We start from the raw sequence: 25,333 nt of genomic DNA on the forward strand, positions 1-25,333 counted from the left end.
GAGATTGTCCCGTAGATAGGTAGACTATGAAAAATTGTAAGTGAACTATAACAGCCGTGTTATTAAGAAATAACTTCTCTTAAAGTTCTTTGAAATGCTGTTCAATTGCCTAAAGAAAGATAAAGTTTTCAATATCAGTTTAAAACTTTGCATCCAGTCAGATGATGAATTCTGGTGGAGAATTATGCCTATCTGAAGATAAGTTCTGGGGAGGTAGTTTTTTGTGTGTCGCTGGGAAATGTTACAGTATTTTGTGCTTGGATCCAAAACCTGCTGTATTGAGTTAAATGATTTTCACTTGAGCTGAAGGCTGGTGTTCGGGCAAATAACTGAAACCTGTTAACCTTGGCAATCCCTATAGAGGCTTAAATTGGGGGCGGGGGGGGGGGGAAGGTTTTCCTTGATTTGGATAAGTTTCCATAATAAGTGGTATGTTTCCTAAACCAAAAAGCAAAAACTAACAACAATGTGAATGGATTGTTGGATTGTCTTGTGTGTAATTGCAATATATAAAATGAAGTACTTTGGTTAGTTCTTCCTAAGTCACTTTTGTGTTTTTCAGATTAATAATGTTTTGCATAGTAAGTCTCAGTAATTTGGGCTGACCTTTTGTGACATGATATTAGTCAAGCTGTAATTGTAGCTGCTGGGTCAGACTTTGTTATTGGAAATCCTGATCTTTGCATAGAAACAAAGCAAATTCTACCACTTTCCACAGTCCTCTTTTTAAGACCTGCATTTGTAATCCCATGTGTCTTAATTTTCCTCTGATAATTCTTGAGGTCATTGTGAGTTAATTGTGAGTTAATTGAAAACATTCACTTTGAACAGGTGACTCTACCATAGTTTTAATATCATTAGAAAGTATCATACAAGGCTTACAATGTATAATGCAGGTTTTACTTTTAAGTATTACTTATGATAAATTCACATTTTAATGGGAAGATCCTAATTTTCTTTAATAACAGAATTACCTACTTTGAAATTGCTTATTTTTGAGCTTTAGGAAAATTTCTAAACTGTTCACAAAGTTATGGTGGCCAGTGTGTGCTGTGTAAGTACTTTATCTTGTTTTACTGGAACAGCAGCGTTGTTTAAGGAAATGCTAAACAGCTGCCCACAGTACACAGACTGGAGCTCTGACATCTAGCAGCATAACTTGTTAACTGCTTGAATCACTGGCAGTGCTTTTTAAACTTTTATTTATTGATTTATTGGTTGATTGATTGCCACACCACGTGGCTTGTGGGATCTTAGTTCCCCCACCAGGGATTGAACCCGGGCCCTTGGCAGTGAAAGCGTGGAGTCCTAACTCCTGGACTGCCAGGGATGTCCCATCATTGGCAGTGCTTTTGAATGAGTGTAGAATTTGTTCGGGGTACAGAAGTATCAATAAAGAAGTGATAAATTGAATCCTAGTGTTGAGCTATTTGTGATAAATAATTTGATGAAATTCTCATAGGGTCATGCCTGCTTTCAGAAGATCCTTATTCTTTTTAGTGGACTCTTAAGGGTCTATTATAAATATATTCACTCAACAATTATTTGTTGAAAGCTTACCAGTTCAAGGCACTATTTTGTGCACTAGGATGTATCAGTGAACAAAACAGGCATGCCCTATTGGTGTTTACATTCTAACAAGAGAGAGGGGAGTAGGCAGATAAATATAATAAACAAGTATGTTACATAATATGTTAGCTGATAATTGCTAGTTAAAGAGCAGGATAAAGGAATTGGAAGTAAGGGACAAGGACTGGGTGCAATTTAAGGTAGTCGGTGTCCTGGTTGAGATGAATTTTGATTAAAGTCTGATTCATGTGATAGAGTTAGCCATGGGGATATATGGGGAAATAGCTTTCCAAGTAGTCATAGTCATTGCAAAAGTTCTAAGATGAGAACGTGTCTGATGCATTCAAGGAATAGCAAGGAGCTCTGAGTGACTGGAGAAGAGTGGTAAGAGATGAAGTCAGAGAGGTGATAGTGGTGGTGTAGGATGGAGCTTATCATGCAGGACTTTCTAAATTGTAAATTCTTTGACTTTTACTTTGAGTGAAAGAGGGTTTTGTTTTCCACCAAAATGTTTTGAAGCAGAGGAACAATGTTATCCTAGTTTTTAAAGCATCCTCTGGCTGCTTGCTGGGTTGAGAATAAACTGTGTGGGAGCAAGGGTAGAAAGAAACAGGAACATCAGTTAGAGGTTATCACATTAAAGCAGGGAAGAGATCATAACTCAGAGTAAAGTGATAGTAATGCTGGTGGTGAGTAGTAGTCAATTATGGAAACAGGATTTAGCCCACAGGATTTGCTAATGGATTAGATTGTGCTTTGAGGAAGAAAAAAAATCGAACATGATTTCAAGGTTTTTGGCCGAATAACTGGAGTGTTGGAGTTACCATTGAAGAGAGTTTGAGCTGCCATCAAAGAGACTGGGAAGGGCTTCCCTGGTGGCGCAGTGGTTGAGAGTCCGCCTGCTGATGCAGGGGACCCGGGTTCGTGCCCCGATCCGGGAAGATCCCACATGCCGCGGTGTGGCTGGGCCCTTGAGCCATGGCCGCTGAGGGTGTGCGTCCGGAGCCTGTGTTCTGCAACGGGAGAGGCCACAGCAGTGAGAGGCCCGCGTACCGCAAAAAAAAAAAAAAAAAAAAGAGACTGGGAAAGCTGCAGGAGGAGTAGTTTTGGGGAGGGGAGTGGATCAGAAATTCAGTTTTGAATATGTCACATTTGAAATGTCTGCTAGAAATGTCAAGTAAGGAGTTGCGTATACAATTTATAATTATTTCTAAAGAGAAGACTGGGTTGGAAATAGAAATTTTATAGTTATTAGCTTACAGATAATGTCGAAAGTCAGGAGACTAGATGAAATTACCGAAGTAGTGAGTGTACATGGGAATAGAAGAGGACCAAAGACAGTGCCCTGGGGCACTTGATCACTACAAGGTCAGGGGAGAAGAGCAGAAACCAGCAAAGGAGAAGGCATGGGAGCAAACAGTGCAGGAGAAGAAAAACTAGGATAGAGTGGTGCTGTCCTGGAAGCTAAGCCAATAAAGTGTGTAATAGAAGGGGATAAAGCATTGATTCAGCTTATTTTTCCTTGAATACGTACTGGGTACAAAGCATTATAAAAAATATACAAATAGATAAGAATCAGTGTCTTATAATCTTGTAATCAGATGTTTGCATCATATAATTAATGAATAAAGAACTCTTCTGTTTGTTTCTGGGACAAAATTAATGGTTCTTTTATTTTGACCCATCTGTTTTCCTTACATGAAACTATCAACTCAAGCATAATCCTAGTGAGCCAGACACTGAGAATGGAAACTTTCGTAAAGTATGCCATTTAGAACTGTGTTCTAACACAGTTTTTACTTTTCTGGCCATTTCTCCTACTGTGTAGATTCAGCTTCCACAGCACATTATCTTTCCTGAGCTAGTTCTCTGATTTCCTTTCCCACCTTACAAAGATCTTTTTTTTTTTTAAATGGAAAATTTTAGACTTAAATACTCTGGGGGAAGCTAAGTGCTCTAAAGCAAGAAAAGCTGTTAAGGTACTCATTTTGAGTCGTTATGCCAAAATTAAAGATGCCACAGTCAAAACTGAGACCTTGAATTTGGCTTTTTCTCAACTCAGTCCATATTCATTGCCATTCTTTTTTTTTTTTTTTTTTTTTTTTTTTTTTGGCAGTAAGCGGGCCTCTCACCGCTGTGGCGTCTCCCGTCGCAGAGCACAGGCTCCGGACGCGCAGGCTCAGCGGCCATGGCTCACGGGCCCAGCCGCTCCGCGGCATGTGGGATCCTCCTGGACCGGGGCACGAACCTGTGTCCCCTGCATTGGCAGGCGGACTCTCAGCCACTGCGCCACCAGGGAAACCCTCAGTGCCATTCTTTCTCTGTAATCTTTCTTTTTTACCTCGGAGTGAACACCTTATTTCTCTTATATTTCTGTCTCTAAGTGCTTAATACCATGTTTTGTGCATATTAAATGATCAATAAATATGTTAAAGAGAACAAAATTTAGAATTTTTTAAAGTCCTCATGTTAAAAAGATAATACTTCTGTTCATTAGAATTGCTGATTTTGTACATCCTGGGTGGTCTCATTCTGCACCGTGACTTCAGTTAATTTTTATAGGCTGACACCTAGGTCTGTATAGCGCATGTTACCCCCTTCCATGTGCTTCAGATTCATATATCTAACCAGTAAATTGTCCTCCAGGTTCTTCAATCACTAGTCTCAAATTGAAACCATCATCATTCCTCCTCTTTAATATTCTGCTGGTGACTGCCCCAGTTGCTCAATCCAGAAATTAGTGTTTTTACTCTTGATTCCCCCTGCTGTCTTCCTCTCTATATCTAACTGGTCACTAAATCTTGTTTGATTTTACATCTTGAATCTCTCTCTTCCTATCCAGCTGTACTACCCAGTACAGTACTAACTGTACTACTAGTTCACACTTTTATCGTTTCACCCCTGATGTTTTGCTTGAGTCTTTTTATTTATTGTCATATTATTGCTAGAGTGATCTTTCTAATACTCGGGTCTGATCATCTTCTATTCTTGCTCAGAATTTAATTATTTCCCACTGCCTAGATAGCTTAGCAATATACGTTATCATCCAGATCATTTTTGAGAATTAAAAGAGGTGGGTTAATATTTATACCAGGAAAACAGATTAAAGGTCTGTCTGCAGCAAATTGAGATGTATGGTTACCTTACGCAGATGATAACATTAATTTATCCATTCAGTTAACAGATGATATGTTAGGCACAATACTAAAAGCCAAGGTAGTAGAGAGAAATTGGACATGGTCCCTATTCCTCAGTGACTTAGGAGACTGACATGAAAACATTAGTAAAATGTTAAGGTTACTAGTGACAAAGGTATGGATAGGGTACTTTACAACTGCAAGTGGGGAAAGGACAGGCTTCTTGGAGGAGCCTTAAATTAAAGCTTAGATATCGTGAATAGCTGTCTGGATGATATCCAGAAGGGAGGTCATTCCAGGCAGCGAGCAGCAGGAGCAAAGGCACTAATGGTGACAAGCCAGGTACATTTGTAGAACAAGAAGCCAGTCTGTAAGGCTAGAGCACGCATTCCCAATGGGGATGATGTCATCCCCAAAGGGACAAAAATTAGGTCTTCTGGGGGGAGTGAAAATAAAATCTTAGGTATTACTATGGTTTGTGTAGTAATATCTACACAAAACTCATCCCTACCAGACAAAGTCTTATTCCTTAATATTTAATTGGAGATGGGGTGGCAATTATGAAAAATACTCTTTGGAGGGATGTGATAATGAAAAAAGGTTGCAAAACACTGGGATAGTTAGTGTATGGGGTGTTTGTGTGTGTAAGGCGATGGTACATCGTGGTAGATGTTAAATGTTGAAGCTGGGTATAATAGCAGGATTGGATCATTTCAGGGATTTGGACTGGATGTTGTAAATAAAGGAGAACTATTGGAGGGTTTAAAGCCCAGAAATAAGATCAGTTTTACAAAGATTACTCTGTGGGCATTGTTGAAGATGTAGGGGGGGGCAGGGGGTGGGTCGGGAAGGGCACAGGCCGGCTACCTTTGAGGCTGGGTGGTTTACAGTAGGATGAACAAATAACATTTTGTCCAAACCACGATATTTTTCTGTGTGAAAGGCAAGACTGTTAATGATTATATCAGGATAACCGGGAAATCAGGAGATACGGATCTGGTTATAGGAAACAAATGCAGTAGTTCAGGAGTGAGATAAGGTAGCAGAATATTTGATAGTGGAATAGTGAGGAAGTAAAATTGGCCCAACATGGTCACTGGTTGAAACGGGAATTTGTACATCCCACCAGAGTTTTTTTTTTTTTTAACTTTGAAATTGACTGTAATACACATACTGTAAAGTCCGCATGATTTTACATATAAACCAGCTTAATTTTCACAAATATATTTAGATACCATGCAAATCATGATATAGAATATAACCAGCACTCCAGAAACTCCCCCTTTGCCCCTCCCAATCAGTACCCTTTCCCAAAGGAAACTGTTCTGACATCTTTCACCATAAATTAGTTCTGCCTGTTTTTGAATTTCATTTGAGTGGAATCATACAGTGTGTATTCTTTACAGCAACCAAGGGGACTATGAAGCTATCTTGGTTCTTTGCATTTTACCTCTGGACTGGACTTTGAAGCTCCTCTCTTGGCTTTCCTTGATCATCATGTACTTATCCTTTTTTATGCCGTGACTCACCTACCCTTTTGGATTGGCCACCTCATTCTGTCCAAGCCTACTCTTGTGGTAACTGCCTCAAACCCCAAATGCTGCACTTGAGGCAAAGATATACTCTGTCCTTATATTCTTCTCAAGTGTCTGCAATAGCTCTGGGGCAAATCTGGCAAAACTTTTCTGTCTTTTGCTTGTTGGGACAGACTTGGGTTGGGTCTGTTCAGAGTAATGCAAAAGTTCAGATAATTTCTGAATTTCTCATTTGAGTAACTGTGTATAAGAGTACGTTATTAAAGAGCAGAATTAGGCTAGAAAGAGAGTTCAGTTTTGGAAAGGGTTTGAGGCTCTCTACAGGAGACACAGATAGAGATGTTCAGTAAGCATTTGGAGCTTCAGGTCAAACCAGGTTATGGATCTGAGTTGGTCTGAGAGTCTACAGCGTATGGATCATAGGTGAAGTCATGGGATTGGTAGGAATACTCAGAGTGAGAAAACTAAGTGAGAATAGAAGGGCAGACCCTTTGGGTGCTCTAATATTAAAGGGATGAGGGAAGGAAAAGAAAACGGCCAAAGAGAATGAAAAGAAATTGTTTATAGAGGTAGAAGGAGAACAGAAAAGTAGTGTTATAGGAGGACATTTCATAGAGAAATCCCTAATCATTAATATCAGGTACTATAGAGAGTTCAAGCAAGGTGAGGACTCATAAATTCTTCGGGTTGCATCCATCAGAATGGTTTCAGTGGACTGAATACAGAGCCTGACTGCAGTGGATTAAAGTGAGAATCAGACCCAAGAAAGTGAAGGCAGTAAGTTTACTGTTTGTGAGTTTGGCTCTGAGGGGAATGGGAAAGATGTGAAGTCCTCCATTATCTTCTGCCTTATCGACCCCCACCCCCAAACACATGCATTTTAAACTACTTATATAAATATCCTAACACAGTACTTTTTAAAAAAAATTTTTTATTGGAGTAAAGTTGCTTTACAGTGTTGTGTTTCTGCTGTATAGCGAAGTGAATCAGTTATATGTATACATATATCCCCTCTGTTTTAGATTTCCTTCCCATTTAGGTAACCACAGAGCATTGGGTAGAGTTCCCAGTGCTATATAGTAGGTTCTCATTAGTTATCTGTTTTATACATAGTAGTGTATGTATGTCAATCCCAATATCCCAGTTCATCCTACCCTCCCCCTTCCCCCCTTGGTATCCACAAGTTTGTTCTCTACATCCGTGTCTCTACTTCTGCTTTGCAAATAAGTTCATCTGTACCATTTTTCTAGGTTCCACATATAAGCGATATTATACGATATTTGTTTTTCTCTTTCTGACTTACTCTGTATGACAGTCTCTAGGTCTATCCACATCTCTGGAAATGGCACTATTTCGTTCATTTTTATGGCTGAGTAATATTCCATTGTATGTATGTACCACATCTTCTGTATCTTTTTGAATTATGGTTTTCTCTGGGTATATGCCCAGGAGTGGGATTGCTGCATAATATGGTAGTTCTATTTTTAGTTTTTAAGGAGCCGCCATACTGTTCTCCATAGTGGCTGTACCAATTTACATTCCCACCAACGGTATAGAAGGGTTCCCTTTTCTCCACACCCTCTCCAGCATTTATTGTTTGTAGATTTTTTGATGATGGCCACTCTGCCTGGTGTGAGGTGATACCTCATAGTAGTTTAGATCAATAGAAAAGGATAGAAAGTCCAGAGATAAACCCACGCACCTATGGTCACCTAATCTATGACAAAGGAGGCAAGAATATACAATGGAGAAAAGATAATCTCTTCTATAAGTCGTGCTGGGAAAACTGGACAGCTACATGTAAAAGTACGAAATTAGAACACTCCCTAACACCGTACACAAAAATAAAATTAAAATGGATTAAAGACCCAAATGTAAGGCCGGACACTATAAAACTCTTAGAGGAAAACATAGGCAGAACATTCTTTGACATAAATCGCAGCAAGACCTTTTTGACCCACCTCCTAGAGTAATGAAAATTAAAAAAAAATAAATGGGACCTAATTAAACTTAAAAGCTTTTTCACAGCAAAGGAAACCATAAACGAAATGAAAAGACAACCCTCAGAATGGGAGAAAATATTGGCAAACAAAGAGACCGGCAAGGGAATAATCTCCAAAATATACAAACAGCTCATGCAGCGCAATATCAAAAAACAACCCACTGAAAAAATGGGCGGAAGACCTAAATAGACATTTCTCCAAAGAAGACATAGAGATGGCCAACAAACACATGAAAAGATGCTCAATATCACTAATTATTAGAGAAATGTAAATATCCTAACACAGTACTTTTCAACCTGGGCTACGTATGTTTTTCAACCTGGGGAATTTTTTTTTTTTAATGCCCAGGCCCACCCTTCATTTCTTGAATTAGAACCTTCTGGAATGGAGTATCAAGCATTGGTATTTATAGAAGGCTCCTTAAGTAATTCTAATATATAGACAGAGATTAGAAGCATTGTGCATTGTGCCATATTCTTTCTGTGTGGTTTATATAGGATGGGAAAGTGTTTAGGGCCCTGGAATTTGGATTTGGATTTGGACAAGCCTACTTCAGATCTGGGCTCTAGCACTGAGAATTTGAGTGACCCTAGGAAAGTTACCTAACTTTAAGATTGAATATCTTTGGGGGATTGTTACGTGGACTGAATAAGATAATATATGTAAGTATTTATTTAACAAAGTACCAGTCATAATGAGCACTCAATAAATGTAGCCATACATATTAGTTTGTTATTTCCTTTGTCTAGAACACCATCCTCTCATTTGACAAATCCAGACTCCTCACTGAAATCTCATCTTCCACTCCTTCTCTGTGTCCCTTCCTCTGCCATAGCAGTTACTGTACTGTGTTATGATTACTAGCATGTTTGTCTCTCTGGCTGGACTGTAAGCTCCTTGAAGACAGTGACTATTTCCTTACTTCCCAGTTTCCATCATGCAATACTTGTTACATAGTAGGTAGCCAAATATTTGTAGCGCAAATGACTTTAAAGAGAAAAGGAATCTGAAAAATACTGTTCCCCTATTTTTCTAGTAGTGATTTTTGTTGGTCTGATACTTGAAGTGCTGGGGAAAAAAGACTGATGAAGTTTGGCACAATGGCAAAATTTGCCATTAATATCCTCTTATTAAAATAAGAATAATGTACAATTACCATAAAGAAACTATGTGTTTTACCTGGCAGTTCTTCAGAGACAGTTCAGAGAGAGGAACTTAAGTCATACCTTGAAACAGGAACTTCTTTTTTATATGGCTTTGAAACACATTTCCAGTTTTAACTGCAATGCCAGTTTTAACTTTTCATGTGTTTTTAACCAGGTGGCTTAAAACTTTTGCTGGGCAAATATTTCATGCTCAGCTAGATGTTAATGTAATTGCCTATTCACAATCCAGAAAAGGGTTTTGTTAAAAAACAAACAAAAAATAGCTTATTTTTGTTACCAAAAGTTAAAGAGGGAACTTGGACTGAAAGAATGTAAACTTTAGTATTCTTGTAATTATTTGTTAATCTATTTCAGAATTTAGAGTATTGGTTTTTAAGTGTACACTTGTAGAGATTTTTTCTTAATTGGCGAAAATGTACCATTGTACTTGGAGTCGTTTTTGAGTGAGTCACTGTGTGCATCCTTGAGGGTGGCAGAACAAAGATTCTGTTGTGCTTTTCCACAGCAGATGCACATTCAGAGGGTTCCTTGGAAAATAAGAGAACTTATTTATGCTTCTGGGCCCCTCTGACCTTCATTTGTAAGCTAAACTGTATAGAAAGGGAATACTAGATCTGGATGGGGCCTTTATTAGACGGTTCTTTTGCATGACACCTCATTTTACATGTATTGGAGATTCCCAACGAGAAAAAAAACTGTGGCCATTCAGGAGTTTAGATACCATAAAATCTTGTTTTTGAGAGATGAGGATCTTCCCTGAGAGAGAATTCTGCAAAGAGGAGGAGCAGCCAGGCATGGTGAACTTGACTGACAAAGTCATGTTCTTTGAAAGGGATGTAGGATTGTGAGCTCTGTAACATTGTAGTTATCATTTGGCTTTACCTTGAACTGGCCTGTATAAACTGAGGTCTCGCTGTAAATAAAAACTGAATGAGCCACTTTATTAAGAACTTGAGGTTATGGAGGCATAAGCAGCCCCCATTTGATGTTCACTACTACCAGACATTCTCCACTACTTTGCCCCAAACTGAAATTTTGGCAGCCCTAGGGCTTCTGGCTTTGACATGTGGCAGAGGCAGTGGGACTCGTTGGACAGGACACTTAGTACATAGCAGAAGTAGCAGCACCACCTAGCATGTATTTGTGAACGTATGTATATGTAGCTCTTCCAAAAATACTTTAGCTGATGGTTCAAGAGCTAGTGAAATGGGTTGCATACAGATAAAGGAACTGAACTTGAGAGAGGTAAAATGTCTTGCTCAAGGTCACATGATTCATCAGTCACTTCCTCAGTCCAGTAGTGCCCCACTGCTTTCTCTTTATCAGTGAACTTTAGGTTACATTTTAAGCTTTGAACTGTGTTTTTTTACTGACATCTATATAGAGGCCTAATATTTTCCTAAATAAATGTCTCTCATTTAATTGTGACTGTAGTATATGAAGTATAATACTTTAAGGTGCCTGTGTCAATTTAATGGAAGTTTATAATTCTCAAGTTTTGTGTAGAATGAAAACAGGTGTGCTTGATATGTGATTTTTTTTTTTTTTTATACCATTCTGTTTTATAACTTGTTTTCAGAGGATGGTAGCCTGTTCTAGTTTGGTTTCTTAAAAGCATTCATTTAATACGAGAAGGCTTCATCATAGTATATTTTTTAGAAAAGAGTTTATAAGTGTCACAAGTGGCAACTGAAGTTTGGATTGCTTATGAGCTCCTTAAATGACTCTCTGAGGCAGAGTTGAATGCATGCTTTTTTTGTGGAAGACTGCCTGATGAATGTGTGGTAAATATTTTTAAAGTCCTGTTTTTAAGTGCTAGGGATAAAAGATTAAAGTTCTTAGGGGAGGAGATGGGCAAGTACACAGACAAAATACAGCCTGGTTAAGTACTGTGATAGTTGCACATATCAGGTGCTCAGCAGTTTTGTAGGAGGGCTGTTGGGAGATAGGAGTAGAGGGTAGGTAGGTGTCATTCAAATTGTTTTAGAAAAGGGAACCCTGACATGAGTATAGATTTGAATATATAAAAGTTAGGTGAAGAAGGAACAATGTGTGTTTCCTGAAAAGGGAACAGCATTTTCCAAGGCCACAAGATGAGCTTGGTATGAACATGCAAGTTGCCTGTGTAGCTGGAACATTGGGACAAGAATAAGTAGTAAAATAGGTGAGGCTGCAGGCATGGTCAGGATCCAGAACATGAAGGGCTGTGTTCTCCTTGTTAAGGAGTTTGCATTTTCTTTTTAGAAAGATCACTCTGGCAGCACTCTGAAGAATGGATTACAGGGGGCCAGACTAGAGGCAAGAAGGCTGTTTTCTGTTATCCAGTAAGAAATAATGAATCCCTAAATTGCTCCAGATGAGATGAGCAGAGATGTTTAGAAAGTAGGATTGATAGATTTCCTACCAGAGCCATTGAAGGTGAGTACTGTCACCTAAATCAGGGAACTGAGGAGCAAGACACAGCTAGGGATGCAGATAATCAGTTTAACTTTGGATATTTGCACTTGAGTTGCTGAGGAGTCACCCAGGTGAAAGTGTTCAGTGTGCAGTAGAAAGTGTAGGTTGTTTATTACTTCTCCATTAATTAGCTGGTATTCTGTATAGAAGAACTTTCCCCACTTGCCCCTCTCCTCTTTCTCTAAAAAAAAAATCACTGAATTCAAGGATTATTTTTGTATTTTTAATATTGTCATTGTTCTTTTTGATTCTTAGGTTGCCCCAACTTTAGCCACTGGGAGCCCTTTCTAAGTCAGCTCCTTTTGGCGTGAGCCAGTAGTCTTTAAGTAATACTTTACTTTCTGGCCCAAAAAGGTGTTCCAGGCTTTTACTTTCCTTGCTCTACTACTGAAATCAGCCGTTTATGGGATTGGCCAAAAAGTTCGTTCGGTGTTTTCCGTAAGATGGCTCGCTTAGTTGTCTTTATCTTCATGTGAAACAATTTTGTTAGATTGTATTGTGATAGCTGTCATGTCAGCGTGCATTTTTAAAAAAACATCAAAATTGGTGAATTTTTGTGTAGCCATTTTAATATTGAAGATGGAAGAAAACAACTTTTTTGGCATATTATGCTTTTATTCTTTAAAGAAAGGTAAAAACACAACTGAAACACAAAAAAAGATTTGTGCAGTGTATGGAGAAGCTGCTGTGGCTGATCGAACATGTCAAAAGTGGTTTGCGAAGTTTGGTGCTGGAGATTTCTTGCTGGACGATGCTCCACGGTCAGGTAGACCAATTGAAGTTGATAGCGATCAAATCGAGACATTAATTGAGAACAATCAACGTTATACCATGCTGGAGATAGCCGACATATTCAAGATATCCAGATCTTAAGCACTGAAAATCATTTGCACCAGCTTGGTTATGTGAATCACTTTGATGTTCCACATATAAGTTAAGCGAAAAAAATCTTCTTGACTGTATTACCGTATGCGATTCTCTACTTAAACATAATGAAAATGTTCCGTTTTTAAAACAAATTGTGATGGGAGATGAAAAGCGGATACTGTACAATAATGTGGAGCAGAAGAGATCATGGGGCAAGCTAAATGAACCACCACCAACCACACCAGAGGCCGATCTTCATCCAAAGAAGGTGATGTTGTGCATATGGTGCGATTGGAAGGGAGTCCTCTCTTATGAGCTCCTTCCAGGAAACCAGAAATTCCAACAAGTACTGCTCCCAGTTAGACCAACTGAAAGCGGCACTCAACGAAAAGCATCCAGAATTAGTCAACAGAAAGTGCATTATCTTCCATCAGGATACCACGAGACCACATGATTTTTTTTATGACCAGGCAAGAACTGTTATAGCTTGGCTGGGAAGTTCTGATTCATCTGCCGTGTTCACCAGACATTGGCACCTTCAGATTTCCATTTATTTCGGTCTTTACAAAATTCTCTTAATGGAAAAAAATTCCATTTCCTGGAAGACTGTAAAAGGCACCTGGAACAGTTCTTTGCTCAAAAAGATAAAAAGTTTTGGGAAGATGGAATTATGAAGTTGCCTGAAAAACTGGCAGAAGGCAGTGGAACAAAACAGTGAATACATAGTTCAACAAAGTTCTTGGTGAAAATGAAAAATGTGTATTTTATTTTTACTTAAAAGCCGAAGGAACTTTTTGGCCAACCGAATATCTGAGGAACCTGGGTTCCTTTTAGTAGGAAATGGTATTTAGAATCCATGGTCTGGGCTCCAGGTGTGGTAAGTGTTATATAGCCCTTTATTGCCATTTTGCAGAAAAAATTTACACCTTCACGGATGATAAAACCAATGGAATGGAGTTCTGTGTTTAATGTATGGGCTTGTTAACTTGGAGATATTGTTGAAAATCTTTAAAATAGCTTTAATTGTCTGCTGAACATAATTTAACCTTTGTTTTGTAATTTTGTAATACACATTTGTTACCATGTGATAGTGTCCATGCTATACATTTAATAGGTATTATTTTATTTTATGTTTAAAAGGAAGCAGTTTGTCATTCCGATTGTACAAAAAATAAATGTTAAGCAGATTATCCAATGTTACATGGTTAGTAACTGATAGAGGCAGAATTTGAAACGACAGCTGTCTCCACAGTCCAAGTTTTTAACCACACTGTTAGGCTGAAGGCAGCCTAACGATAATTTGGGGAAGATTCTTCAGCATAAGTTTTGATTATACAACTACAGCTGCAGAATATGTATATCTTGGGATTGAATCTGTACTAACCATAGAGATCCATCCTGAGAGTTTTTTAATTGTTAAAATTGCTGGGATAACGAGTAAAATATCTTGGTTAATGAGTGTTTTAGATACTTGATGTTGTATTGAAAGTTATATGTGATGACTTAAGCCTATCATAGGTAAGAAATAAACTAGTTTTAGACTTTGAGAAACAAAAAATTCAGAATTGCTCTAAGCATTCCACTTTGAGTTTTCCAAGTTTTGGTTGGTTTTATAAGCATGTGTAGAGCAGCAGTCAGCCGAATTGAGAGATGGAGTTGCTGAGAGAAGCGTACTGCTTGGTACAGTGTTGACGAAGGGGTTAGAAATCCCAAAGTGCTTAATTAGAAGTGTATACTTAGCAGAATTATTAATTCCTCATACATACAGAGCTGCAAATATGAATTGAATATTTCATTTAACAGTGAAATTGAAAAGTCATAGAATATGCCTACAGTAAATGCATTAGGTATGGATCACTTGAAGGGCAGTTTGTAGGATGGCAGTGGTCACCCCCACCTCAGCTTACCTTCACTCATGTAACTGACTGGCTGAGAGGGTATGGCTGATATGTTTTAGGAAGCACTGAGTCATCACCGCTTCCTCACCTTCTTTTTGCCCAAGTAGAACTTATTATTTTTATTCTCTAATCCTGAGTTGGTATTTGTTCTTCTAATACCCCTGGATAATTTCTGCAGTATTTTGTAGTTACAGAACCAGTGGCTGATCTAGGTGTTACTGATCTGGAATGTCATAAATTCTGAGTTTTTTCATCTTCCTCATGATTTCCCTCTTTCACGTTGAGTAGAGCAGCTTTCAAGTGCACACTAAATAATTAACGTCACTTTGAATATAGCATTTAAATTTTTTATTACCAAGAAATATCTGCAAGACTTCCAGTCTGCCTCTGTCAGGGTTGTTTGTTTGTTTGTTTTGGCTTTCTATAATAGCTTTTATTGATCTTGGACATACCAAAAGCCTAACAGATAGTGCAGTACCTTTAGCCTGTCTCAGAGATAATTGGTACAGAAACCACAAGAAACCTGTTTCTTTTTTTTTTTTTCCAGGCAGGAATTAACACTTTTTTTTTTTTTTTTAAACATCTTTACTGGAGTATAATTGCTTTACAATGGTGTGTTACTTTCTTCTGTATAACAGAGTGAATTACCTATATGTATACACATATCCCCATATCCCCTCCCTCTTGCGTCTCCCTCCCACCCTCCCTATCCCACCCCTCTAGGTGGTCACAAAGCACCGAGCTGATCTCCCTGTGCTCTGTGGCTGCTTCCCACTAGCTATCTGTTTCACATTTGGTACTGTATATATATCCATGCCACACTCTCATTTCGTCCCAGCTTACCCTTCCCCCTCCCCGTGTCCTCAAGTCCATTGTCTATGTCTGTGTCTTTATTTCTGTCCTTCCCATAGGTTCTTCAGAACCATTTTTTTTTTAAGATTCCATATATATGTGTTAGCATACGGTATTTGTTTTTCTCTTTCTGACTTACTTCACTCTGTATGACAGTCTCTAGGTCCATCCACCTCACTGCAAATAACTCAATTTCGAAGAAACCCCTTTCTAAGACCAGCATTACACAGTCAACAGCTATCAATACTTGCTGTCCTGCATAAACCAAAACCATAACCACTCACATCATATGAGAGAATCAGTTTGCTACTACAACCATCCTTTGTTCTGGGAGATTATTTTCTGTCCTTTCATAAATGCTTAACATCTTGTGACCCTAAAACCAGGTGCACTGGAGGGACCAGGATTTACTGGACATCTCAGTGCTTGCGTTCCTCCTCATTAATAGGTTATCAGCCAAATAACCCGAGTGGCATAGATCCTACCAATAAGCCACTTGTTCTAAACTTTCTGTGCATCAGAACCACCTGTAGGGCTCATTAAACCACAGATAGCTAGGTCTTACTCCCAGAGATTCTGATTCACTAGGTCTGGGATGGAATCTGAGAATTTGCATTTTTTGCCGAGTTCCCAAGTGATGCTGATGGTGCTACTGTAAAGGTCTTTCAGGGTTGTTACTTACACGTAGCAGAACCCAATTCTGGTCAATTTAAAGAAAAGGAATTTATTAAAAGGATAGTGGGTAGCTACAGAATTGTTGGGAGTGCTGGAGAAATAGACTTGGGGCTAGACAACTATGATCCATACTCTTTATCACATATTTGGTAAAGATACTACTGCTGCTAGCACTGAACACAGCTTGCACTGCTGAACATCTATACTGTACACTGCATGTGTACACAGACCCTTCAACCACTAGCTGCCAAAGTGGATTCTGGATAGTTCTTGCTTCTCGGTATCACTAGATTAACAGTTTATGATGAGTATATGTGATTGGTAGTGCTTGGGTCATTTGCCTGTGCCATAGTTTTATGGAAGGTTGGAAAAGTGAAAATCTGATATACTCAGTTTCCACCAAAACTCATAAGTTGAGGTATTTGCTAAAGAGGTGTTTATTCATGGCTTGACTTCTTTGTTAGATATTTTGACCATATGCAATAGGAGTTGACAGAGTATTGCCTGGGAACCAAATTAGCCTACCAACTATTTTGCAAATAAAGGTTTATTGGAATGTGCCCACACCCATTCATTTACATTTTTTTTTTTTTTGGTTGTTTTCATGCTACAAAGGCAAAGTGGATTAGTACTTGTGACAAAAACCATATGACCCAGAAAACCTAGAATATTTATTATCTGACCCTTTATAGAAAAAGTTTGCCAACCCCAGATAGGAGTAATCCTAATACTTCTATTCAGATCCATGCAGTCACCATTTATAGATGCTGTTGGAGAACTGCATGTAAAATGGCCAAATTGTCAAAGATTGGAGACAAATAAAGGGCAAACTTTTAGATAATTTGAAGGACTTTTAGAATCTGTAGTTCATCAACTTTGTCAGACTTTCTTCAGGCAGAGAACTGGAGAACCATGTGTATATTTCAAAACTTGTAAATTATGTTCTCACTTAGACTTTAAAATGGAAAAGTGAATTCCTAATTCTTTGTCAGCTATTCATGGCATCATCAGTGATGTACCAGAGATGTCCTCTGACTTGAAAACAGAGGAAATGATATGACATAATTCAGTTGAGGATCTCAGGAAATTCTGGGACTCCTGGACTCCAGCCTACCCTCATTGGGCAGGTCAAGTTATGGATTTCTAATTCTGTTTGTCAAGACATAACCTTTCCAGTTTTCAGACCTTGTTTGCCACTAAAACAAAATTGTCTTGATGTTAGAAAATAACAAGCACATTTCCATGGGATAGGCATTTTGTGGGTGTCTGACCAGGTTATGATGACTCTTAATTCAAAGGGTGGGGCCCCAGCAGCTGTGTTTGTAGTATATGACTACACCTACCAACCACTGTTTTGGAAGTTCTAGCTCATGCATTAAAGCTAGGGGGGAAAAAAAAGTATGTACATACATAGATTGGGGAGGAAATACTAGTGTTCTTGTTCACAGGAGATGTTACTGTATATGTAGAAAATCCAAAAGAATCTACAAACTGTGAAATTTATTAAGGTTTATAGTATACATCTTAAACTTATCACAGTCAACCTTCAAGTGATATTATACTATTTCTTATATAAGAACCTTACAATACTATACTTGCATTTTTACCTCCTGGCCTTTGTGCCGTTGTGATGCATTTTACTTGTACACATAAATAAACCTCATAATTCATTGGTGTCGTTGCTGTTGCTTTAAATAGTCAATTGTCTTTTAAATAATTAGAAAAAAGATTTATATTTACCCATGTAGTTACCATTTTCCAGTTTTTCTTCATTCCTTTGTGTAGCTCCAGATTTCCATCTTGTATTGTGTTCTTCTTTTATGAATGACTTTTAACATTTTTTATAGAGCAGGTGTGCTGGTGATTGACTGACTCAACCTTTGTATATATGAAAAATATTTTGCCTTCCTCTTTGAAGGGTATTTTTCTGGGAATAGTATTCTAGATTGATAGTTTTTTTCTTTTGTGACTTTAAAGGTGTTACTACAGTGTTGTCTGGATTGCGTTGTTTCTGACTATTCTGTATTCTAATGATCTCGCTGTGTAATTTATCTTCTTTAGCTGCTTTTATAATTTTATCATTTTTTTAAGCAATTTGATTATGATCTTTGCAGTTGTTTATTTCATATTTCTTGTGCTTGGGTTTTGTTGAGCTTCATGGATGTGCAAGTTTATAGTTTTTATCAAATATGGAAGATTTTCCACCATTCTCCAAATTGTTTTTTTGTTCTTTGTCTTCTTCACAGTGACTCCAGTTATACTTCTGTTAGGCCTGCTTAAAGTTGATGCCTGTCCTACTGTTCACATTTTTGTGCTCTGTTGATATTTTTTCCATATTTTCTCCCTGTGTTTTATTTATTTATATTTTTAATTGAAGTATAGTTGATTTACAATATTATGCAGTGTTAGATCATACATACAATATAGCAATTCAGTATTTTTGTAGATTATACTCCATTTAAAGTTATTATAAAATATTGGCTGTATTCCCTGTGCTGTACATTACATCTTTGTATCTTATTTATTTTATATTTAGTAGTTTGTACCTTTTAATCTCCTACCCCTATCTTGCCTCTCTCCCCACTGGTAACAAGTAGTTTGTTCTCTATATCCATGAGTCTGTTTCTGTTTTGTTATATGTATTCATTTGTTTTACTTTTTAGATTCCACATGTAAGTGATAACATGCAGTATTTGTCTTTCTCTGTCTGATTTATTTCACTAAGCATAATACTCTCCAGGTCCATCCATGTTATTACAAATGGCAAACTTTCATTCCTTTTCGTGGCTGAGCAGTATTCCATTGTGCGTATATATGTGTGTGTGTGTGTGAGCGCACACATACGTACGCATATTACGTCTTCTTTATCCATTCATCTGTTGATGGACACTTAGTTGCTTCTGTATCTTGGCTGTTGTAAATAATGCTGCTATGAACATTGGGTGCATGTACCTCTTTGAATTAGTGTTTTAATTTTCTTCAGATGTAAGCCTAGAAGTGGAATTGCTGGATCTTAACGGTAGTTCTATTTTTAGTTTTTGAAGGAAGCTCCATACTGTTTTCTGTAGTGGCTGCACCAATTTATATTCCCTTTCCTTACTAGGGCTCCCTTTTCCCCACATCTTTGCCAGAATTTGTTATTTGTGATCTTTCTGCTGATAGCTGTTCTGACAGGAGTGAGGTGGTATATAATTATGGTTTTGACTTGCATTTCTCTGATGATTAGTGTTGCTGATCATCTTTTCATATGCCTCTTGGCCATCTGTATATCTTCTTTGGAAAAATGTCTTTCATGTCTTTTTCTTCTGTCCATTTTCTCATTGGGTTGTTTCTTTGATACTGAACTATATGAGCTGTTTATATATTTTGGATATTAACACCTTGTTGGTCATATCATTTGTAGATATTTTCTCTCATTCAGCGGTCAATTGTCTTTTTGTTTTGTTGATGGTTTCCTTTGCTGTGCAAAAGCTCTTATGTCTAATTAGGTCCCATTTGTTTATTTTTGCTTATGTTTCTGTTGCCTTAGGATACAAAAAACAATATTGCTGTGATTTATGTCAGAGTGTTCTGCCTATGTTCTCTTCTAGGAGTTTATGGTTTCAGGTATTACAGGTAGGTCTTTAATCCATTTTGAGTTTATTTTTGTATATGGTGTGAGGAAATGTCCTAATCTCATTCTTTTACATGTAGCTGTCCAGTTTTCCCAGCATGACTTACTGAAGAGATTGTCTTTTCCCCATTGAATATTCTTGCCCCCTTTAACTTAGATTAATTGACCATAGGTATGTGGGTTTATTTTTGGGCTCTCTATTCCATTTCATTGATCTATGTGCCCTTTTTTTGAGCCAGTATCATCCTGTTTTGATTACTGTTACTTTATAGTATAGTCTGAAGTGAGGGAGCATGATACCTCAAGCTTTGTTCTTTTTTCTCAAGGTTGCTTTGGCTATTCAGGTTCTTTTGTGGTTCCATATAAGTTTTAGGATTATTTGTTCTAGTTCTGTGAAAAATGTCATGGGTATTTTGATAGGGATTGTATTAAATCTGTAGATTGCTTTGGGCAGTATGGACTTTTTTTTTTTTTTTTTTTTTTTTTGCGGTATGCGGGCCTCTCACTGTTGTGGCCTCTCCCGTTGCAGAGCACAGGCTCCGGACGCGCAGGCTCAGCGGCCATGGCTCACGGGCCTAGCCGCTGTGTGGCACGTGGGATCTTCCTGGACCGGGGCACGAACCCATGTCCCCTGCATCGGCAGGCGGACTCTCAACCACTGCGCCACCAGGGAAGCCCAGTATGGACATTTTAACAATATTAATTCTTCCAGTCCATGAGCACAGGATATCTTTCCATTTCTTTGTATCCTCTTCAGTTTCCTTTATCAGTGTTTTATAGTTTTTAGCATATGGATCTTTCACCTCCTTGGTCAAGTTTATTCCTATATATTTTATTCTTTTCATGTAGTTTCAAATGCAATTGTTTCCTTGCTTTCTCTTCCTGATAGTTCATCATTATGAGTGTATAGAAAAGCCACATATTTCTGTATATTAATCTTATATTCTGCAACTTTATTGAATTCATTTATTCTAATAGTTTTTTTGGTGGAAATTTTATAGAGTTTTCTATATAAAATATGACATCATCTGCAGATAGTGACAGTTTTTCTTCTCTTCCAATTTAGATGCCTTTTATGTCTTTTTCTTGTCTGATTGCTGTGACTAGGACTTCCAATACTATGTTAAATACAAGTGGCAGGAATCAGCATCCTTGTCCCAAGTTTCAAGTGTTCGAGAGCAGAAGTCCTGAAGGTTAAATCTGAACTGGTTCCATTTTCTCTAAGTGTGTGCTCCCCTCCAGCAACCTCGGCATTTTCACCCCAGAAGGTAGCAGTGCTGGACCATGAGAGGCCAGAGTGGGCAGTCGATATGGGTCAAGGTGCACACTGGGGCAGTCCCAGCACACTGGAATTCCAGACTGCTTCTGATCTGCTGTCCCCACGAATGCCAGTAATGGTTGCCCTCACCCCATTCAGATGCAGTGCTGGGTCTGGGCTGGCTCTGTCTGCCATAGCTGTCTACTCTACTTGGCTATGGCAGCCTTCACCGTAGTGGGGAGCTGTGCCATGGAGCAAGAGGGGCTGAAGCGGCCCTCAGCGTGAGCCAGGGTGCACGTTTGGGCAGATGCAGGAAGCCAGCTAAAGTACCTGGCATTTTCAGTTGCTTTCTCCACCCTGTTTTGAGAGAAACCAAGCACGTGGGTGCTCTTCACTAGCAACGTCTAGATTTCTCACAGCCCCTGCTAGTCCCACTGGTCTTCAAGTCAGCCAAGAAGAGGACTTATCTTTCTGGTGTTGGACCCCAGGGCTGGGTTTCCTAATATGTGGTTCACACCCCTCACTGTTTGGGGAGGGTCTCTGAGCCCATGCAGTCCCCCTCCTCTGCTGTATCCCCTCCTAGGGGCACAGGTCCTCACCTGATTGCTTCTCCTCTTTTCTTACCTGATTTCATGTGGATCTTTCATTACAGCCTTGGTTGTATAAGAGCCTTTCTGCCAGTCTCCAGTTTGTTTTCAGTGAGAGTTGCCCCACATGTACAATAGATGTATTTTTGATGTGTTCACTGGGGGAGGTGAGCTCTGACTCCTCCTACTCCACCATCTTGATCTCCTTTCCCCATGTATCTTATTTTTTATTTCTATTTTTGTGTCTTTAAGTTTTTAAATCTTTTCTTCTACAGTGTCTTAATGTGTCACTTATCCCATCCAGTGTATTTTACATCTCAGTGTTGTTTTCATCTCTGGAATTTTTTTTTAGTGTCCCTTGTTATATAGTTAATCTTTTCTATATTTTCTTGAACATATGGAATATAGTTTCAGTAAGTTTTTAAATATCTTTTTGTATTAATTCTGTTATCTGGTAATTACTGAGTTGGTGTTGATTTTTTCTCTCCTCCTTATGGGTCATTTTTCCTGTTTCTTTTCATGCCTGGTGATTTTTAATGGAGTACCAGAGATTGTGAATTTTACTTTTTTATGTGCTGGGTATATTTTATTTCCTGTAAATATTCTTTTGGGACACAGGTAATTTGGAAATCATATGACCCTTTGGGGCTCTTTTTTGAGCTATGCTACGTAGCACCAGAGTAGCATTTAGTGCAGTGTTAATTTTGCCCAGTACTGAATCCAAAGGCTTTTGAGTACTCTACTAAATGCATTCTGAATTATGAGATTTTTCCACTCTCCCTGGTGGGAATAGTAACTCCTCTGGTCCCTGTGTGAGTTTTGGGTATTGTTCCCTTTAATCCAAGAAGTTTAAACCTCAGAACTGTTGATGTTTTGGCCCAGAGAATCCTTTATTCTGGGGCCTTATCTTGGGCATCATAGGATATTTAGCAGCATCTCTGGCTTATAGTCATGTGATGCTAGTAGTGCCCCACCTTCCCCTCTGAAAATTATGACAACCCCAAATGTCTCCAGATATCACTGTGTCACCCAGGGGGCAAAATCAGTCTTGATTGAGGACCACTACTCTAATCCTTTCAGATGGTTCTTTCCCTGAGTTCAGGTATTTCTTCATGTACATGGAAAGATCAGTACTCAACCTAGACTCAAGTGAGACCTTCTGTAGGTTTTCAGAACATTCTTTCTTTCTGTGTAGTATGCGCCCTCTCTGTCTGGCTCTGCAAACTTGAGCTACCTTCTACTCTGCAGGTGGCCAGCTACTTCTTCTCAAGATACAACCAGGTAGTAAGGTATGATAATTATATTAATCACCTCATTCGTAATGTCTTATCTCTTGAAAAATGTTTCATTTATTTATTATGATTTTTAGTTGTTTTAGATGGAAGGTAAGTCCAATCCCTCTTATTCCATCTTGAATGAAAGCTGAAGTCTCAAAAGTTGTCTTTTACTTTTGAAGGGATGTTTTGTAATGCTTCTGACACTGCACCCCCGAAAACATTGAAGTGGCAGGTCTTTGAGCCCTCATAGAGTTAATGTCTCACTTCCAGGAGTTCAAGTGTGTTACGCAAGACTCCAGGGTACCAGCCACTCCTTGCTCATTCTCTTGTTCATTCTGTTCAGTCAGCAAAATACATATATAATGTCTTAGGTGGTCTAGATGGCTTCAAGTTATATTATGGTAGAGACTGAGAAAGTTGCAATAGCCCTTAGGCAAAACTGTAAGTTAATATTGTCCTGCACAACTGCCAACTGTTTCTTGTACTTTTTACTTTAGTAACTGGAATGGAAAAGAATACATTCACCAAATCAATACCTGAAGCTTAATTAATCATTCCTTCAACAATATTATGTCTGGGACTTGTAGCTGTGCCCAGAGCTAAAATTTGGTTAAGTGTATGACAGTCTATAGTCGTTTTTTAGGATCTGTCTGATTTTTGCAGATGATGCATGAGAAGGACTGTCACCCCTGCATACTTTTAAGCCCTTACTGGCGGCCCTAGTCTTTGCTTCTTTGCCTCTTTGGAAAAGCAATGTTGTCTTTTATTTACTATCTTGTTCTGGGGAATGGGGCAATTTCAGAGGTTTCCACTTGACTTTTTCCACTATGACAGCTTTTACCACATAGGTTCCTTTGTGGGAGTTAGTCTAACTGCCAGATAAAAAAATTCTAGTTATAAACTTGGGGAGTGGAGAGAGACAAGACTATTAGGTGGGTCTGTAGGCTCAGTGAGGTCACTATGAGCCAGACTTTTTCCAGGACTCTGTTTCTGACCTCAACTCAGAAAGTTTTGGCTAGGAGGTTGTTTCTTTTGCCCCACAGAACCTCGACTTGGATCATTCTCTTAGTTCTATTCAGCTGGTAGCCTGTCTGGTCTAAGAAGGAATCACATATCCGGTTCCTTGGTGCTGTTTCATGTGGCCTTTCTCTTTCAATGAGGCTATTTTGGGCTTCCTCACAACATTGGTGCTCTCAGGGTATTTGAATCTTAGAAGTTACACGACCTCACTTCTGGCACATTCTTTGGGTCAGAACAAATCACAGGACCAACCCAGATCCATGCGGAGGGCACCTAGATTCCTACTTTTGCTGAGGGAGTGACAAGGTCTCATTGCAAAAGAGCATATGGGATAAGACATATCATTGTAGTCCTCTTTGGAAGTACAGTTTATCATATCACTGCTCCATCTGCTGTCTTATAGAATTTTATAGACCTTTTTTAGGTCTATAGACTCATTTGCTATGGTTTCCTCTTTTAATCTATTCATCTCTTTATATATATATATATATATATATATATATATATATATACTTAAAAATCTTTTTCCCTCTTATTTTGGTAAGGATTTAGCAGAGATGTGTGTGGTCATTGAATCCATCATGGTTAATTGGCAGTTGTAAGCTTTGGAATCAGAGATTATTGCTTTTTTTCTTAGAGCTTCCTTGTTGTCTTAGTAGCATATTGGGGAAACAGGTTGTCTTATGTGTCTTTTCTTTTTTTCTCTCTGTCATTTGATAATTCTCTTGTTATATATCAAAGAGAGTAGTGTTTGGGAGCAGTCTGCCCTGGTATAAAGGCATTACTCCTTGTAAGAGAATAAGGAGGTAAATTTTACATAGAGAATTTAAGCTTCTTTATAATCACTGTGCATCAGCATTCTGTGGTAAAATACTCTTTTCTGTCAGGAATGTTCCCTGCTTCCACACTTTCCTTTTGCTATGCCATTGCTCTTAGCTGAGGTTATACTATACTACTATACGTTATTAACCTGGGTTTATTAATATCTAATTATCTGAATGAGGGCTAGAGAAATGTTCCCCAGTTCTTTCAGAGAGTGAACAATAGCATTGTCCCATTGGATTTCAGTTTTGTTTAGTGGTAGATTAATACCACCTTGAGTCTGTTTGAAAAGAGTTTTTTTTTTAGAAAATCATATTTTAAGAGGAATATTGACAAACAGAATCATCTCCAGAGGAGATCAGTTAGGATGCTTAAAGATCTGGAACCTGCAAATATTTAGACTTTGTTATTTGGAGGAAAAAAAAAAAAGACTTAAAAGAAGACAAGATAACTGTTTTCAAATATTTGGAGGTCACTAAAAAGGAAAGATTGCATCTGTTTAGAAATGAAATAGACTTTTATATGAAATAATGAGTTTTTTGGCATTGTTTGAGTAGAGGTTGTCAGCCATGCTGAGGAGGGGTTCCTGTGTGAGTT

The 25,333-nt window shown here is 38.4% G+C and overlaps 1 protein-coding gene across 4 annotated transcripts in view; it reads left to right on the plus strand.

The window, feature by feature from the left end:
- Window positions 1-25,333, plus strand: part of RAPGEF6 (Rap guanine nucleotide exchange factor 6) — a 218,324-nt gene that overhangs the window by 606 nt on the left and 192,385 nt on the right. The gene's annotated exons all lie outside the window — the stretch shown is intronic.

This window comes from Delphinus delphis, chromosome 3 (genome assembly GCF_949987515.2).
Source record: "Delphinus delphis chromosome 3, mDelDel1.2, whole genome shotgun sequence".
NCBI classification, from domain to species: domain Eukaryota; kingdom Metazoa; phylum Chordata; class Mammalia; order Artiodactyla; family Delphinidae; genus Delphinus; species Delphinus delphis.